We start from the raw sequence: 18,068 nt of genomic DNA, 5'->3' as shown, positions 1-18,068 counted from the left end.
AAAGAAATGCTGGGACGGATTACCAACGGAAATTCCGTCGGTAATCCGTTGGTGCGGCTGGGCTCTTGCTGCTGGCCGCTGGGCCGCGCGCAGGGCCCAGCTCGCCCAGCAGCTGCTGCCCCCTCTCCCTAAATTAGGTTTCCGCCAAACCTTTTTTCCAAAAGGTGATAAATACCTTTTTAGCCCCTGCCACATCAAATTAATTCTAACTTCAACCCTGAACCCTAATTTAAGCCTATAAATAGGAGCTCTTAGATCAGTTTCAAGGGAAAAAAGGGGAGGAGGAAAATTATACTAAAAATAGCCGCAACTCTGTCTTTGCCACCCGAGAAAAACCCAGCCGTCTGAATATTAATTCCGTATTCCATTATTTGTGATTTTTCCAATCATCCCCCAACCTAGGTAAAGGTTTCTGAGGGACAAATCCTGTCTACTATTTAATATTTGGTACTGTAAAATATTGACTGTTCATTCCTTTTCTTATTTAATTTTTCTTTGTTGATTTTTATTGTCAATAGGCTGTCAAATATATTTTCTGTATATATTTGATCCCTAAAATAAATTTAATTTAACCCTAAAACAATGATTTACCAGTTAAATAATTTGTTTTGAGCCTTTTTTTTTATTCCAATCAATTTACTATTCTTATACTTTTATTTTTGAATCTGATATCAATAATATTACAAGTTAATATTATTGATCTAATTAATATTTTTTGTTCATAACAATGATTTGGGATAAACGAATCAACTCGAGATAAATTTTATCTCACGACCGTTCAGACACCAATAGTTATAATAAAACTTTCTTTTCTATTTCTTTGATTCCTAACCTACTAATTTTTTATTTATTCATTTTAGTCCCTAATTTAGAACTTCTTGTTTTATTCGTTCTAATACCTAATTTAGAACTTTTCGTTTTATTCACTCTAGTCCCTAATTTAGAACTTTTACTTTTATTCATTCTACTCCCTATTTTGGAACTTTATATTTTATTCACTTTGGTCCTTAATTTAAAGTTTTCCACTTTCTTTCAATTAGGCCCTTAAATAAACTTTTTAAGTTAATTCAATTTAGTCCTTTGTCCATTTTTACACCATAACTAATTGTACAACTATGTTATTTGCTTCTAATCTTTTATTTTGGTTGATATGAGTATGGAGAAACATTATTTTGGTGCGGATTGAAGACCCGAGAATGCCCGGATGTAATTGTATTTAGTTTTGTACATATTTCATTGCTTTTAGGGTTGTAATATTTTGTTTATTTTCTTTTGTATACAATTGTGCAATATGACATGAAACAAAAATGATTTTTTTTCCAAACAAATCACATTCAAAACGAATTTAAAAAGCTTAAAAGAGTTATTAATAGCCTGATTGTATTTAGAAATGCTAAGTAGGAGGCCGGTTCACCGGGCGATTTTGGGGGTGCTTAATATTTCCTTTCGAGGAGATATTAACCTTCCCCAAGCGTACCTAACTTCCCGAACCCACTTGCTTCCCGCAAGAAATCTCAGTAACATTCTCGAACCTAAAATCTGGGTGGCTACTCTTTCTCCGACATCGGCCCTGCCGAGCTAGTCGTTTTCTCTAGTGGACCTCGAGTCCAAACAGCATCGTAGTAGTCATGGCGGACCTCCCGCGGGTGAAAGCCCGTCGAGGTAGGCTTTGTCTACACATAGGAAAGTTTGGTAGGAAAGCATCTTTCTGACTATCATCTGCTTGAAAATTTTGCACGAACTGAAACTACCTTGAAAACAAAATTGAAAAATAAAGATGCAAGTAAATTGAAATAAATAAAATATAAAAATTAAAATAAGTATGTATAAACCTAGATTCGAAATAAAATACGAAAAATCTAAATTTTTGTAAAAAAATTTGGCGTTCCCCGGCAACGGCGCCAAAAACTTATTGAATGTTTTCCGCAAGTGCACGGTTTCGCTTGCAGTAATAAAAAGATATCGATCCCACAGTGAACGTTTTTTCACAAAAACTTATTTTGATACCGTTTAAATACGTCTTTAGGTTTATATTATAGAAAATCGTTTAATTGAATTGGATTGTAATGAATTGAATTAACAAGAATCAGATTAGAACTTTATGTTAGAAATTTAGAAATCAATTCTGTCTTGAGATTAGATTACAAGATAGAAACTTTTAGAGTTTAAAGTAAGAAAAGCGTTAAACTCATTTGCATTAAGCAAAGATATCAACTTAAATTTTATAATGATTATAAGTGTGTAACATTCCTAAAAAAAAGTGTGTAACAAAAAGTAAATTCCTTCAATTAAAAGACTTTGAACCGTAGAAATTTCTCTGGTTTGGAGTAGATTTCTACCTTAATCAAATTGATACTTATTTCCGATAAGCCGACCTAACGATCATATCATCCGTAAATATAAACTCTCTCAAGTGTTCAATAAAGTTTCCTTGTAACTATGTGAATTAAATACGTTTTAATGAAAACACCAGAATCTTACTTCGAAGAAATTATCAAAGTAACTACAGAAAGATATATTTAATTGCGTAAACTTTTATTATAGAATTTGTGAATCAATACAAGTTAACGGAGAAAAGGAAACATGAAAGCATTCGAACTAATTTTGAGTTCCGGGTTGTCAATCCTTTCCTCAAACCTCGTTGGAGTTTGTCAGACTCTAGGGTCACCTCCACTGCTTGATCTTCTCGTTGAATCTTCGGAATAGAGATTGTTTGTCTTTTACCGAAATGTAAACTCGTCTTCGAATCAATTCTTAATCTAAACTTAATTGCTACTATGTTTGTAAGAAATCTAAGAGCAATTTGTGTACGTCAGATTGCTTTTACAAAATTGAAATCTAACTCTGAATCGTTTCTGACTCGGAATTTCTACATAAATTATGCTCTCTAATCTTAATTAATCTAACTCTCCTGAACTCTGAAATCAACTCTCTATTTATAGATGTTGAAGAGTCGTATTTGAAGGGTCGTGTCCGCTATGAATAGACGTTTCTATCCACCCGAACAGACATGCTTCTTGGAATTAAAACATGTGAAATCAGTGCTGAAAAACCTGCTGATCCTACCGAGATTTCAGGATCTCTACCGAGATAAGGGGAGCAATTTTTATTCCTTAGAATGAACAGGCCAAGTGCCTAAAAAGAGTGTGTCGCGATCGAGATTTGGGAATCTCGATCGCGACACGGGTTTTTTTTTCCCGGTGTTGGCTGTGTTCCCGCCTCCTCGTATCAGTGCGTTGAATTTCTCGTCTTTTTGGCTCGCAACTTATGGTTTTTCCCTCGTTTTTGATCCGTTTTCACTCCTATTTGGATTTTACCAAATATTTAGGTACCTTGCATCAAAGAAACATATTCGGACGTAAAAGTACTCTAAATGGATATAAATAGCACGAATTCATGACAAAACTGACGTGAATATTAATGATATTTTAGGTATATTTTGGGCTTAACAAATCTCCACACTTAATCTTTTGCTAGTCCCGAGCAAAATTTCACTGAATTTATCCTTCAACTAATCTCTTTATGAAAATAAAACATATATCTTTGTATTCCTTTTTGAATTAGTTAAACCGAAAAGATTAACTTTGCATGGCAAATTTATATGCATAATATCAAACTAACTAGTATAAAGGTGATATATCATTCGTCTTTGATAACATTGTGATATTATCCCAAGGATCAAAAGGGATATTCACCTTCAACACCGCGTATTGATCACCTGATACCGGAGTATCACGGCGTATTGAACAAAGGGATTCGATAGGAGGATCACCAACACCTCACCACAGGAGATCCGCGGGCGAACCTAGGAGGCGAATCGCCATAACCGCCCAATCCGCTATTGAAACAGCTGAGCCGATCCCGCAATAAAGACCATTAATAAGCAATCAATTTCCTAACGGACATGTTTAAAGGAAACCAGTAACCGCCATTAATGGGGCATTAATGGAGACTTTCTAGTTACTAACGGTTACAACTTCATGACTATATATAGCTAGTATCTCGAGCTATCAAGGTACACATTCACTTACCCTTTGTCAATTCAGTTTGCTCTCTTGTTCTTCCATACTGACTTTGGCATCGGAGCTTCCCCCCGTCGAACCCAACGACGCCCCCACAGAGACGGAAGTCAATCGGAAATTCTCCACTAGTCATCAGTCTTGTATTTCAATTTTTAAATTGAAGTATTCGGGACGATATAAGCACGCATGTTTTTGAGTCTTTCGTCTCAAGGCATTTCAAAGCACAAAATTTCCTTTCCCAAACCTAAACTATTATATGAATATAAAATGAATAAGTACTTAGGTTAATTTATTTGCTTAGTTACGCCCGTGATAAGGGTGGTCTCGATCGTAACTTTAATCTAATTGCTTTGTGTTCGCTTAAGAGGTACCGACCATGTCATGGGTGGACGCAATCATTACTTTAACCTTTAAACACGTTTAATTTTTGTTTTAATTTTAACGTTCCTTCCATACCTCGATTGTGATAAGGGTGGTCGCAATCGTGGCCAAAAGTACCGTTTACTTAATTTTCTTCCCTTTCATACCTCGATTGTGATAAGGTTGGTTCAATCGTGGCCAAAAGTTAAGAATACGACTACTTGATTTAATTAACACGAGTTATAAAATTAAAATTATAAATTGGGAAAAAGAAAAATAGCACATTCATCCTATATTAACTTAAAATTCAACATGTATTATGATTAAAGTTTCCTTAAAAACTTCAATTGGTGTTAATGTAAGACGAACATCAAAACCGAGCTAAAAATTGTTAGTTCAATTTAATGCATATAAACCTAATTGAAAATTTAAAATAAGATTTTTTGTATCATGAATTTGCATGATATAAAATAGAGATTAAAATAAAGAATTTTTTACTTAAATACATTCACTTGAGATGTTTTTGATAAAATCGTTTCGGAGATTTATAAAAAATTTGAAAAATATTGCCCGTATAGAAATATTATTTCTAACGATAAAGATGACCTAAAAATAATCATAAGTTAAAATATTTTTAAGCATATGAAAATTGCTTAGTTTATAAAAATATTTTGCATTAAAAATGTCATTTTTGAAAAATGTTGCAAAATATGTTGCATTTGCATAAAACAATGTTGCATTTTGTATATTACTAAAAATTATTAACATGCATTTATATTTAAATAAATGCCATTCATTCTTATTCGTTGCATTCATTCGTACTAAAAATAAAACGATACATGTAATATCTCCTCCCACACTTAATTTGGACCATGTCCTCATTGGTGCAAAAATTGATAAAACACAAAAAATTATACAAAATAAAGCATACGAAAAGAAAAGAGATAAATATGAAACGTAATTATCCAACATAATAGAAGTTGAAATTGTACCAAACTTTAAGAAAAATAAAACAGTGTACCAAACTTAAGGAAGACAACATTATAAGATAAATGAGTGAAGAAAAAGATTAGATAAAACCTATTCTTGTGAAGGTGAACCCGGTGGAGATGGTGTGGTCACAACGTTTTGACGACGGAAAAATGGTAACATCCGGCATCGGGTTGACGTGTGCTCTCTCCTCAAAGTATGAATATTGGCATCCACCGCGTTAATTCTAGAACCCATCTTTTGATTGTTCTCCACAATATCATCCAACCGCAAATTCATTTTCCCGTTGTGTGCATTCATTTGGTTCAAAATTCTCCTCAAATCAACTTGATCATCAACATTGTGTTCTTCCTCAACATGCCCTTGTGCTTGTGCTTGGGGTTGTGATTCAACATGCTCCTCCTCCTCACCCTCTTCTTCTTCATCATCATCACCCTCGGTACCTAACCCGTGAGAGCTAGAAGCTCCTCCACCCGTGCGAACATTGAGGTGCTTAACACGTTCTTCATAGGATACAAAGACGGGGGGGGACCTTCTCTAAGCAATAAATTGGCCCGAAGAAGAGCCGAAATATCCAAAAGAGGTAAAATTCCATGGTAAGTGAGGTTTTGAAAATCCGCCAATTCACCACGTGCGCCTAAAACAATCCCGGTAATTAAATTACCCATAGGTAGTTGCTTAGTCTTGGATGCGGCGGCGCGTTGCAAATTGTCGAATAGCATGCCAATCTAGCACGAACAAATCCCTAATTTGAACCTTAGAACTTTCAACCCATCCAAACAAGGAGAAAGATAAAAACTTGTGAAAGTAGAAAACACAATTATCCCTAATCAAATTGCTTGAGGTATTCTTCGGATAAAAAGTATCTTGTCCGGATAAAGCATGCCAAATGGTATGAGTATCAATTTCCTTAGGCTTTTGAACAAAATTACTTGTAGGAAAACCAAACATCTCACCCATTGCTTCATAATCAATTTTATACGTAATCCCATTATTTCTAAAAGAAATAAATTTCTTCCTCTTATCATATTTCAAGGTTACTAAAAATTCTAGAATAAACTCATCATTGTGTGGAAACCGCATGCTAGCAAAAGTAGTCCATCCGAAAATATTGAGAAATTCATTAATCCGATCGGAGAAAGATAAGTCATTTACCGTATCAAAATGGAGAAACGGTATGTCAATGAACTCCATCTTGCTTCCGTTGAAGTGAAGGTAACGTTTACCTTCCGCTTCGGACTCGATGTTGAAAACAGCCCCATATTTCACTCGAAGACGGTTTGCTTCGGTGGCCTTGGTTTTGTTGGCGGATAACTTTGTTCTAGGCATGGTGTTTGATCTTGAAAATATGTTTGAAAGTAGAGAGAATATGAAAAGATGAAAGGATTGTGAATGAAAATAAGGTTTCAATGAAGGAGGAAGATGATGAATAGGGGTGAATATATTGGGAAGATAAAAAATCTTTGTATTGGGAAGAGGTTGGAGTGTATAATTGGTGAAAATTTGAGGTGATGTAAGGTTTGTGTAAGGGATAGGTATATATAGGTATGAATTTAGGTGTTAGGAATTAGTGTAGGAGAAGGAAAAGGTTAAAAATTGTGCCAATTTCGTGCCTATCCCCGCCCTACAGGTCACGACATGAGCTTTTTTGGGAGATGTATTTCTCATGAAATCCTGTTTTTCGCTGTTCGCGTAGGGATTCTGAAATCCCTACCGAGATTCATGACCTGGTGGCTGAAAAACGCGTAAAATAACTCCGCATTAACTTATTCTTCTTGCAATTATGTCCCATTAATGAATTTATTAATACATGTAACTTAAAAAACACAATTAAAACATTATATGAAGGGAAAAACCAAAGGTTTAACCTTGATAAATACTGAAATAATGAACCATTAATGACTTAAGTGAATTAAATGAATCATAAATGTTCATTAATACCTTAAGTGAAATGAATTTAAATCTTGAATGTTCATTAATCATTAATGTTAAAATTAATTCTCTAATCAATATTTATAATCAGATATATACATAAACATTATAAACTTATGAATATAAATTCAATATACATTTATTCAAATAACATAGATTAAAACATGAAAATTTCATTAAAGGAAAATCATATGTACATGAATAATAATAATGAAAACATATATACATGAAATTTAAACAAACCTATTTACATACATTTACAATTTAAACAAAACAAAACAACATAAAATCAAAGGACATCCCGGTGAATTGGGATACGCCTTGCTATAGCCCGATTGATCTTGGATTGCATGAAGATCTGTCTTTCTTCTGGAGAAAGAAATCTACGGCCGACTCTAAACACTCGCTTGACAAGTTCCTCACTTTCAAGGAATTCATAATCAAGGACGGGGAATGGTTCCTTATTAGTCCAGAGAACTGAAACTGATCCTTTTGTGCCAAGGATGATTCCACAAATAATTTTCCCGAACCCGACCTTTCTTTCCTTTGATCGTGATGCGGCAACTAATCCCTCCATCAATATTTTCGAGGAATTAATGGTGTTGCCTTGGAAGATGTCTCCCAACACATACAAGTCTGTGTCTTGGACGACACTGCTACCAATACGTCCGAACAAACTATGGCAAAGGAATTTATGCAAGTACATCATGGAATTGGAGTTGATAGACTTGTTGTAGGCGAGACTCGGATTGAATCTCCAAAAGCCAGTTAGCATTCTCCAAATATCCTGAGATGTCATATCTCTGCCAGGATGGTATTGTGCAGTATCCCTGTGTGGGAACCAAACCAGGCATGAAGTTCTGGGTATCCAAATGTGTATGCCTTGCCTTCTCTATGATAACTGAGACGAACACGTCGCTTATTCACAAAGCGAATAGTACAGAGGAACTCTAAAACCCAGTCTCCTATAATTGGAAACTTCATGAAGGCGAATTTAGACCATCCTAAATTCCTTAAATAGCGATCCATGTCTTCGCTTATTCCAAGTTCATCATTTAAGAACTCGTCCATATACATCAGCCCTACGAACATTGCGTATCGGAATCGATAGTAGCGTCTGCCTTCATCATGGTTATAAATTAGGAATGGTGCTCCATAGCGTTCTGACATATCAGTACGCTTGGTACGTGCAGAAGCATTTTTCTTTGAAGATTTGAGAGAAGTAGTCATGTTTGGAAGAGAAGTTCTGTAACTTTTTTAAAGATTGAGAAGAATATCAGAATTCTGATAGAGATGAAAATGTAAGTAAAATAATTTTGATCTTCTCTGAAATATATATAGTGGAACAAAATGAATTAATGTGTATGTTAAGAATGAAATGGTGTCAATTGGTGCCTTTTGGGTGAAAAACTGACAAAATTTCCGAATTTAAGCAAATGATTTAAGGGAAATGGAGAAAACGAAGGTGACAGGTCGAAATATCGACCGTGACGTGATCGAGATTTTGGAATCTCGGTCGCGACACGCTTTACCCCTCCTGGGTAAAGGCACGTCGAAACCGTCTTCCGCTCGTCTCGGTAGAGATTTTAAAATCTTGGTACGAACAGAAACTTCCTAGCTATTCCTGAAAAACCTAAACTTGATACCTCTATTGAGATTTCTGGAATCTCAACTGAGATTCCTGAAATTTCACTAAACACATTAAAATTTTCTGAAAATCAATTAAAAACATGACTTAAATGAATTTTTATTGAATAAAATTTGTTTGTACACAAATCTAAAAACTAAAAATCAAATAAAAATAAAATTATAAAAATAAACAAATGTAAATTAAATTAAAAAAACTAATTAATTAATTTTCATAGAATACATCCACTGATTCAATTGCTTGAATTGGAGCGCCTTCATAATAAATTTTGCATCGATTACCATTGACTTTGAATCGATCGCCCTTTGTATTTTCTAGCTCTAAGGATCCATAGTCGAAAGTTTTAACGACTATGAACGGTCCAGACCATCTAGACCTAAGCTTTCCTAGGAATAACCTTAATCGAGAATTAAACAGTAATACTTTATCCCCAACATTAAAGCTTTTAACCTTAATTTTGGCATCATGCCATTTTTTCACTTTTTCCTTATATATCCTTGCATTTTCGTAGGATAAATGGCGTAATTCATCCAACTCGTTTAAGTCGAACAAACGCTTCTTTCCTGCTTTTTGCAAATCATAATTAAGGGTTCTAATAGCCCAATATGCTTTATGTTATACTCTACTGGTAAATGACAAGCTTTTCCATACACGAGTCGGTAAGGTGTCATTCTTATAGGTGTTTCAAATGCAGTACGGTATGCCCATAACGCATTGTTAAGTTTGTGTGCCCAGTCTCTTCTTGAAGACGAAACTGTTTTCTTTAATATCCATTTGAGTTCTCTATTCGATATCTCCGCTTGACCATTCGATTGAGGATGGTATGGCGTAGATACGCGGTGGTGTACTCCGTATTTTTTCATAAGCGATTCAAAACTTCGGTTTATGAAATAGGTACCTCCATCACTTATCATAACTCTAGGGACTCCAAATCGACAAAATATTGCACCGAGAAACTTAATAACTACCTTAGAATCATTTGTCGGGGTTGCGATTGCTTCAACCCACTTTGAAACATAATCTACGGCTACTAATATATAAGTTTTACCAAAAGAAGGGGGAAAATGACCCATGAAATCGATTCCCCACACGTCGAAGACTTCAACTTCCAACATGTTCGTGAGAGGCATCTCATCTTTCCTTCCTAAATTCCCGGTTCTTTGACATTTGTCACACCGAATAACAAACGAACGAACATGTTTAAATAATGTAGGCCAAAAGAATCCACATTCTAATATCCTAGCTACTGTTTTACTTACGCCGTTATGCCCTCCATAAGAGCTTGAATGGCATTCTGACATTATAGACTCATATTCATCCTCACCAACGCATCTCCTAATTATACCATCACCACATGTTCTGAACAAGAAAGGATCTTCCCAAAAATACCTTTTAATTTCTAAAAAGAATTTCTTCCTTTGGTGGAAGTTTAATCCTTTTGGAACAACGTGAGTTGCGAGATAATTAGCCATATCCGCATACCATGGTGATGTGACACTGTTCACTTGTTTGAGATATTCATCGGGGAAATCATCTCGTATACCGATGGTTTCACCGATAGGTCCGTTTTCATCTTCAAGTCTTGATAGATGATCGGCGACAAGGTTTTCGACTCCCTTTTTATCTTTAATTTCTATGTCAAATTCTTGTAATAACAAGACCCATCTAATAAGACGCGGTTTTAAATCTTTCTTAGCAAATAGATACCTTAAAGCTGCGTGATCGGTATAAATGATGACTTTAGATCCTAACAGGTACGACCTAAACTTATCACATGCGAAAACTACCACTAGCATTTCTTTTTCGATTGTGGTGTAATTTAACTGTGCACCGGATAATGTGTGACTTGCATAATATATAACATGAAGTTTCTTATCCTTCCTTTGACCTAATACACATCCTACGGCTAAGTCGCTTGCATCACACATAATTTCGAAAGGTAAATCCCAATCGGGTTTAGCAATTATGGGTGCACTGACTAAGGCGGTTTTCAATGTATTAAAAGCTTTTATACAATCCTCATTAAAATCAAAGGTTCAATCCTTCATAAGCAAATTAGTAAGTGGTTTGGAAATTACAGAAAAGTTCTTTATAAACCTTATGTAAAAACCTGCATGTCCTAAAAACGACCTCACTTCCTTAACAGTAGTTGGTGGGGGTAATTTCTCTATGACTGAAGTTTTTGCTCTATCCACTTCTAATCCTTTTTCAGATATTTTATGACCTAAAATTATTCCTTCGTCTACCATGAAATGACATTTTTCCCAATTTAATACTAAATTCGTTTTTTCACATCTAGACAACACTTTATCTAAGTTTTGTAAACATGCATCAAAAGAATCTCCATAAACTGAAAAACCATCCATAAAAACTTCCATGATATCTTCAATAAAATCGTTAAATATTGCAGTCATACAACGTTGAAACGTTGCGGGTGCATTACATAGACCAAAGGGCATTCTCCTATATGCAAAGGTTCCATAAGGACATGTGAAGGTTGTTTTTATCTTGGTCATCCGGGTAAATATAAATTTGAAAGAATCCGGAATAACCATCTAGGAAACAATAGAATGCATGACCGGCTATCCTTTCGATCATTTGATCAATGAAAGGTAGAGGAAAATGATCTTTCCTGGTTGCCTTGTTTAGGTTCCTATAATCTATACAAACCCTCCAACCTGTTGTGGTTCGCGTAGGTATTAATTCACCTTCGTCATTCCTTACTACAGTTATGCCTCCCTTTTTAGGTACACAATGGATTGGACTAACCCATTCACTATCCGAGATCGGATATATGATTCCATTGTCTAGAAGTTTAGTAATCTCATTTTTTACTACTTCCTTCATGTTCGGATTTAGGCGTCTTTGCCTATCCGCTTTAGGTGGCTTACCTTCTTCTAAGTGAATTTTGTGCATTACAATACTAGGATTAATTCCTTTTAAGTATGAAATTTGCCATCCCATACTTCCTATCCTATTTCTAATAATCTCTTTCAATTTCTCTTCTTGTTCTTCAGTTAACTTGTTAGAGATAATTATAGGAAGAGTATCGCCTTCGCCTAGGAAAGCATACCTCAAATGGTTTGGTAACTCTTTAAGTTCTAACTTAGGGGGTTCTATAATTGAAGCCGGAACTGGTCCATCTTCTCGAATCAAAGGCTATGGAGCCTTATCTTCTAATTCTTCTCCCACTATGGGTTCTATTACTTTTTCTCTTTGAATAACATCATTGACACCTTCTTCGACCAAATCAAGTTTCATACAAACTAACTCTTCCATAGGGTATTTCATTGCTTTGTTCATATTAAACTCAATCTTATCTTCACATTTTCTCAAAACTACTTTTCCTTCCGATACATCGACTAATGCACGTCCCGTATTCATAAATGGTCTACCAAAGATTAGCGGACAATTAACGTCATCTGCAAAGTCTAGTATAACAAAGTCGGTAGGAAAAATGAATTTATCGACCTTTACTAAAACGTCTTCAATTATACCATATGGTTTCTTAGTGGTTTGATCCGCTAGTTGCAAAACCATATTGGTACGTTTGATATCTTCTTCTAAACCTAATTTCTTAAAAATAGACAATGACATTAAGTTAATGCTCGCTCCTAAATCACAAAGACAACTTGGGAATTCAATGTCTCCCAACTTACATGGGATGGTGAAACATCCAGGATCTTTGAGTTTAGTGGGCAAATTACTTGACACTATTGAACTACAGTCTTCTGTTAACGATATGGATGAAACTCCTTCCCAACTGATTTTCTTAGAAATCAAATCTTTTAAAAATTTACCATAGTTAGGAATTTGTGTTATTTCATCCATAAACTTTAAATTTATATGCAAATTTTTAAGTTTGTACCTCCCTAAACAATAATGAACAAAACCATTTTTAATTGTGAATTTACTTTTTGTTTTATTATAATTTTCTTTGAAGTTGTTTCAATGATATTGTTGTTGAAATGTTGATGTTTGCACAATTTTAAAGATATATGTTACAAATATACGTGTTTTTCTATATTAAATAATTTTATATCATTGTTTTTAGATAGTATAATACATATTTTAATTGAATTATACAATAATTTGCTGATTAATAAATAAAAAAATACAAATCCGATTAATCGTCGATTAATCTCCGACTAATCCCCGATTAATCCTCGAGGGCCTTGTCCGCCCGACTAGCGCTTAGCATTTTTTACAACCTTGAGTAATATTACATATAATACCATTTATATACATTGATTAACCTATTCCTATTCTCGGTTTCGCTTCAGGACTAGGATTTATCATCCTAATATTGGTCCCTTAGGAATGATCTCTCTTCCCCAGCTTGTTTCCCGCCATGCCCATCCCACTGTTACGGTTAGATTTGCCACTAGTTGTTATCTATTTCTTTGCTACATCTATATTCCATGTTTTCGTCTAATCTATCTATGCATTTGTTAGCTGTTGTGGCATATATAAACCATGATGATAGAGCCCTACATTGAGGGTCCATTTTCAGGGCATGAAGAAGTTGTTGAGCAATACAACAGCAATAGGGCAAAATATGATGCAACTGCCTAAAGATAGAGGGAAGAGCATGCAATAGGGGCATGATGTGCAAGAGGGAGAGCATTAAGCAGTTCCATAACTCGAAGATTAAGTTCCCCTTAGTTTTCAAGTGTGTGATGCTTAACTTTTGTCTAATATGTGGATATAGGTTTTTTTGTAGATTTTGTGTAATGCACAACTTAATCCTATTTTGAATTACAAATTTATATACTTCATGATTTGAAGTAGACATCCAATGCAAGTCTAATTAGAGCATTCTAATTAGTTCATACCTATTAAAGTCATAACAGAACATCAAAGTTACCATAATGGTAGATATGCTACCTTACAAACAAACAAACAAGCTTAAGAAGTTCATACCTATTCATTTGTTTTTACTTAATAGAAGAACAGAAAAAGTGAGGTAAACAATATACCTAACAATTTCTTATATAGGCAACCTTTTCCTAACACGCATCAACCAATATAACTCACATGCTGCAGCATACCTATTCAAGTGCATGGAACAAATATAAAAGGAAGTGAATGAGGCAGAGCCCAAGGGACTGAAAATCGCCCAGGAGTCAATAAAACGCCTAGAGGGACTAATTATAGAAAATCGGGGCAAATTTTTTATTTCGAGCGCCTAAACGGGGCCTAGGCGGTCTAGGCGGCATTCATTTCAAACAGTGATATTACTATCTTAGGGTAAATTTCACCAATATTGTAAAACCTTTGTCCTATTTCATACTTTGGTGTACAACCTTCAATTTGTCTCACTAATATATACGACTGTATAGCTGATCTCCCACTATGGTGTACAACTGGTTAAAATGACCGATGAACGCCTGGTCAACGCGCCACATCATCATTTTTTCATCCGACTTATTTAAAAAGTGGGATCCACTCCTTCTACAATTACAAAAATACCTTTTATTCCTAAAATAATTACTACAATACCCTTATACAACTCTCTCTCCATTTTTTCCTTTCCCTCTATCCCTCTCCCCCCTCTCTAACTCATCTCTCCCTCTCTAAATATAAGAGATCTGGAGACATTTCTTCATAGAATTCATGTCCATTTTTTGGTTTCATACAGATTTTAGGCATTTTTTTATTCATCTCTAAGTTTTTATTTTTGTTTTTATATAAAACAAATAAAAATTAATTTTTTATATTTCTGTTAATTCATGACTCGACATCGGCATCCCAAAACCGTACGATTCCGATGAATGTGGTTCTTACTTTGAGTGAAATCGTCAGCTTGGGAAGCAACATTGGTAGAAGGATCAACGGAGAAGTCACCAGATATCAGTGGTGGAGTATTACCGGAGAAAACGTCATCCTGTACGGTTGGGGGAGGGAATGATGGGTCGTAACCGGTGAAACTTTCATCGTCGAAAGGGCCGAAATTAGGGGCATTTTGTTTCGTTATTCACGGAATCTTCTCCGCCGGAGATGAAGGAGTCGAAGGCGGAATCCATTGTTGATGGTAATTGAAGCTTTTGCTATGAATTGAGAAGATAGTGGTGACAGTTTTCTGTGGGTGACAATGGTGGGTGATTGTTGAGGTGATTTACTATTTACTATTTGAATATCGTTTTGTTCGGATCACAAGTTGCTTTCTTTGAAAATTGAAAGGAAAGAGCAGATGATGAAATTGGGTTGGATATGTGTGGAATTTGTATGTGGCAGAATATACTATTGAGAGAGGAGAGAGAGAGGAGAGCTACAGATAGTGGAAGAGTGAGAAGTTGGGGGAGGAAGAAAGATGAGTTTTTAATTAGGGAAAAATAAAAGGGTATAAAAGTAATTTTAATTGGTGGTCCCGCAATTTAATTTTTTGAGAGTTAAAAAATGATGATGTGGCGCGTTGATCAGACGTTGACCGGTCATTTTAACCGGCTGTACACCATAGTGGGAGGTCACCTATAAGGTCGTACATATTAGTGAGACAACTTGAAGCTTGTATATCAAATTGCGAAATAGGGCAAAAGTTGTATACCATTAGTGAAATTTACCCTACTATCTTAATGAGCTTTGTGTTATTACAATTGGAGGACTAGATGGGAACTGGAGAGGGTAATGGATGTGGATTTTGAATACACCTCCTTCATAAGAGGTGCATTAGGGGCCTTTTATCCTCATTGCCCATCTTAACAAGTCTCTATCTAGAGGACCTGCATGCACCAAACATAAATAAGAAGAAATACAGGAAGAAGAAGACTGTATAAGTAGGAAAATAGAGATACCTTCAAAGCTGATAAGCACCTTGGTGACTCTTGAGCGAGTTGGCACAAGTCCAACCAAATGCGTCTTTGGACACGTTCAAGTGAAGACATTTGCTGGTATGCTTTTTTGTCTGAACTTTTCTAAGATTAGGGCAAAACACAAAGTAAAAACAACATTCTATTTATAATGTTTTTGAGGGTGGAAAAGTGAAAGGTCACGATGAAGATTAAACAATGGAGTGTACTATTGTGTCAGGTTTAATTGCTTTGGAAATATAGATTATTTGTCTAATTAATGATTGCTTTTGCAAATATCAAGACATTTGGGGATTTCTTTTTTTGGGGAATGAAGATTAACCTTATGTAATTCACATCGATTATGTTGCTTTATTTGTTCTTGGCTAGTTTCAGAAATTGAATTAAACTCGTGCATACAGATTATGAGCAATAGTTTCTGTAATTGATTTCAAATCTTTGATATATAAAAGTTGATGTTCATTTAGTATGTCCATTTCATTATTATGGTAAAAACATGAGTTGGCTTCTAAGCCAATCTAAATATTACCTAGAAATTTCATTGAAAATACCAGGCAAAGAAGAAAGCAAGTCACATTGAATTAAAAAATATAATATAAAGAACAATAGGAAGACAAATAATGAATAAAATCTATCACCTAGGAAAAAATCCATTGACATAATTGATTAAGATATATGTCATCTGAAATGCGCTACAACGACATAAATCAATATGAAAAATGTCATCATTGTAACTAAGACGCCAATTTCCCATATTTTTTTGACATTTTTGTTTAGTAGGTTGTCATTCAATGGTCATATAGGTGATGGGAATAATAAATAAGTCGTCATCGAAATACATGTAAAATGACAGTGTACCAAAATGTTGATGTCATGTGAGGTTATTGCAAATTACAGAACACAACTGTCATATAAAGGGGCATCAGACAGCAGCGAGCCCCGTGACAATTTTATAGTCTTTGGGACGACGGTTTTGAACCGTCATCTTAAGGGGTTATCGATGTAGTGACACATAGTAATCGTGGTATAAAGTAGTTTAATACATCTTTTGATGCATACATACATGGCAATCATTTATCGATAGCTATTAAAGAGGGTTAGACATACCAATTGCTTCTCTCAAAATACTGAATTATCCTCTAGCCAGAGGCTTTGTGAAGATATCAGCCAATTGATCTTCAGAGGCTATATATATCAACTTGATTTCTCCTTTTAGGACGCGATCTCTGATGAAATGGTGTCTTATACTGGCATGCTTCATCGTGCTGTGTTGGATTGGATTTTTAGATAAGTCAATATCACTTTTATCATCACACATAACTTCAATAGTCTTGGACTCGACTCCATAATCCTCAAGATGCTCCTTCACCTAGAGGACATGGGCAATGCAGCTTCCACCAGCAATGTGTTCAACTTCTGTTGTTGACAGAGCTACTAAAGATTGCTTCTTACTGAACCATGAGACTAAGCTGCTTCTAAGGAAATGGCATCCTCTAGAGGTTATCTTTCTTTCTAGCCTTTCTCGTCCATTATCAACATTAGTATATCCCAGGAGTGTAAACTCAGAGCTATTAGGATACCAAAGTCCTACATTCATAGAACTTTGCAAATACCGAAGAATATGTTTTACAACTATGTAATGCGATTCCTTCGGGTTAGATTGATATCTAGCACAATAACATACTAAGAATTGGATATCAGGTCTACCAGTAGTAAGATAGAGTAAGGAGCCAATCATACCTTTATATAATTTAATGTCTACTGACTTACTAGACTCATCTTCTAATAGGAGGGTGTTTGAGCTCATGGGAGCTGAGATTAGCTTGCTACTCTCCATATCAAACATCTTCAATTTCTCTTTAATGTACTTTGATTGACTGATGAATATTCCATTTTTGCCTTGTTTGATTTGAAGTCCAAGAAGGAAGCTTAGTTCTCCCATCATGGAAATTTCAAATTCAGTCTGTATTTCCTCACTAAAATCTCTACATAACAACTCATTTGTAACACCGAAAATGATATCATCTACATAAATTTGTGCTAAAAGAGTGTCTTTACCCTTTCTTTTAATAAAGAGGAGCTTTGCCTCTGACAAAGTTCCTCGTCAGAAGGAAATTTGTCAATATTTTATACCAAGCACGTGGTGTTTGTTTCAAGTCGTACAAAGCCTTCTTCAGTTTAAAAACATGATTCGAAGGGTTAGAGTCTTCAAAACTAGGAGGTTGGTTTATATAGACCTTTTCATTTATAAAGCAATTTAAAAATGCAGTTTTGTCATCCATTTGAAATAATTTAAAATTCATGAAA

Source organism: Euphorbia lathyris, chromosome 3, assembly GCF_963576675.1.
Source record: "Euphorbia lathyris chromosome 3, ddEupLath1.1, whole genome shotgun sequence".
NCBI lineage: Eukaryota > Viridiplantae > Streptophyta > Magnoliopsida > Malpighiales > Euphorbiaceae > Euphorbia > Euphorbia lathyris.
This window is presented reverse-complemented; position numbering follows the sequence as displayed.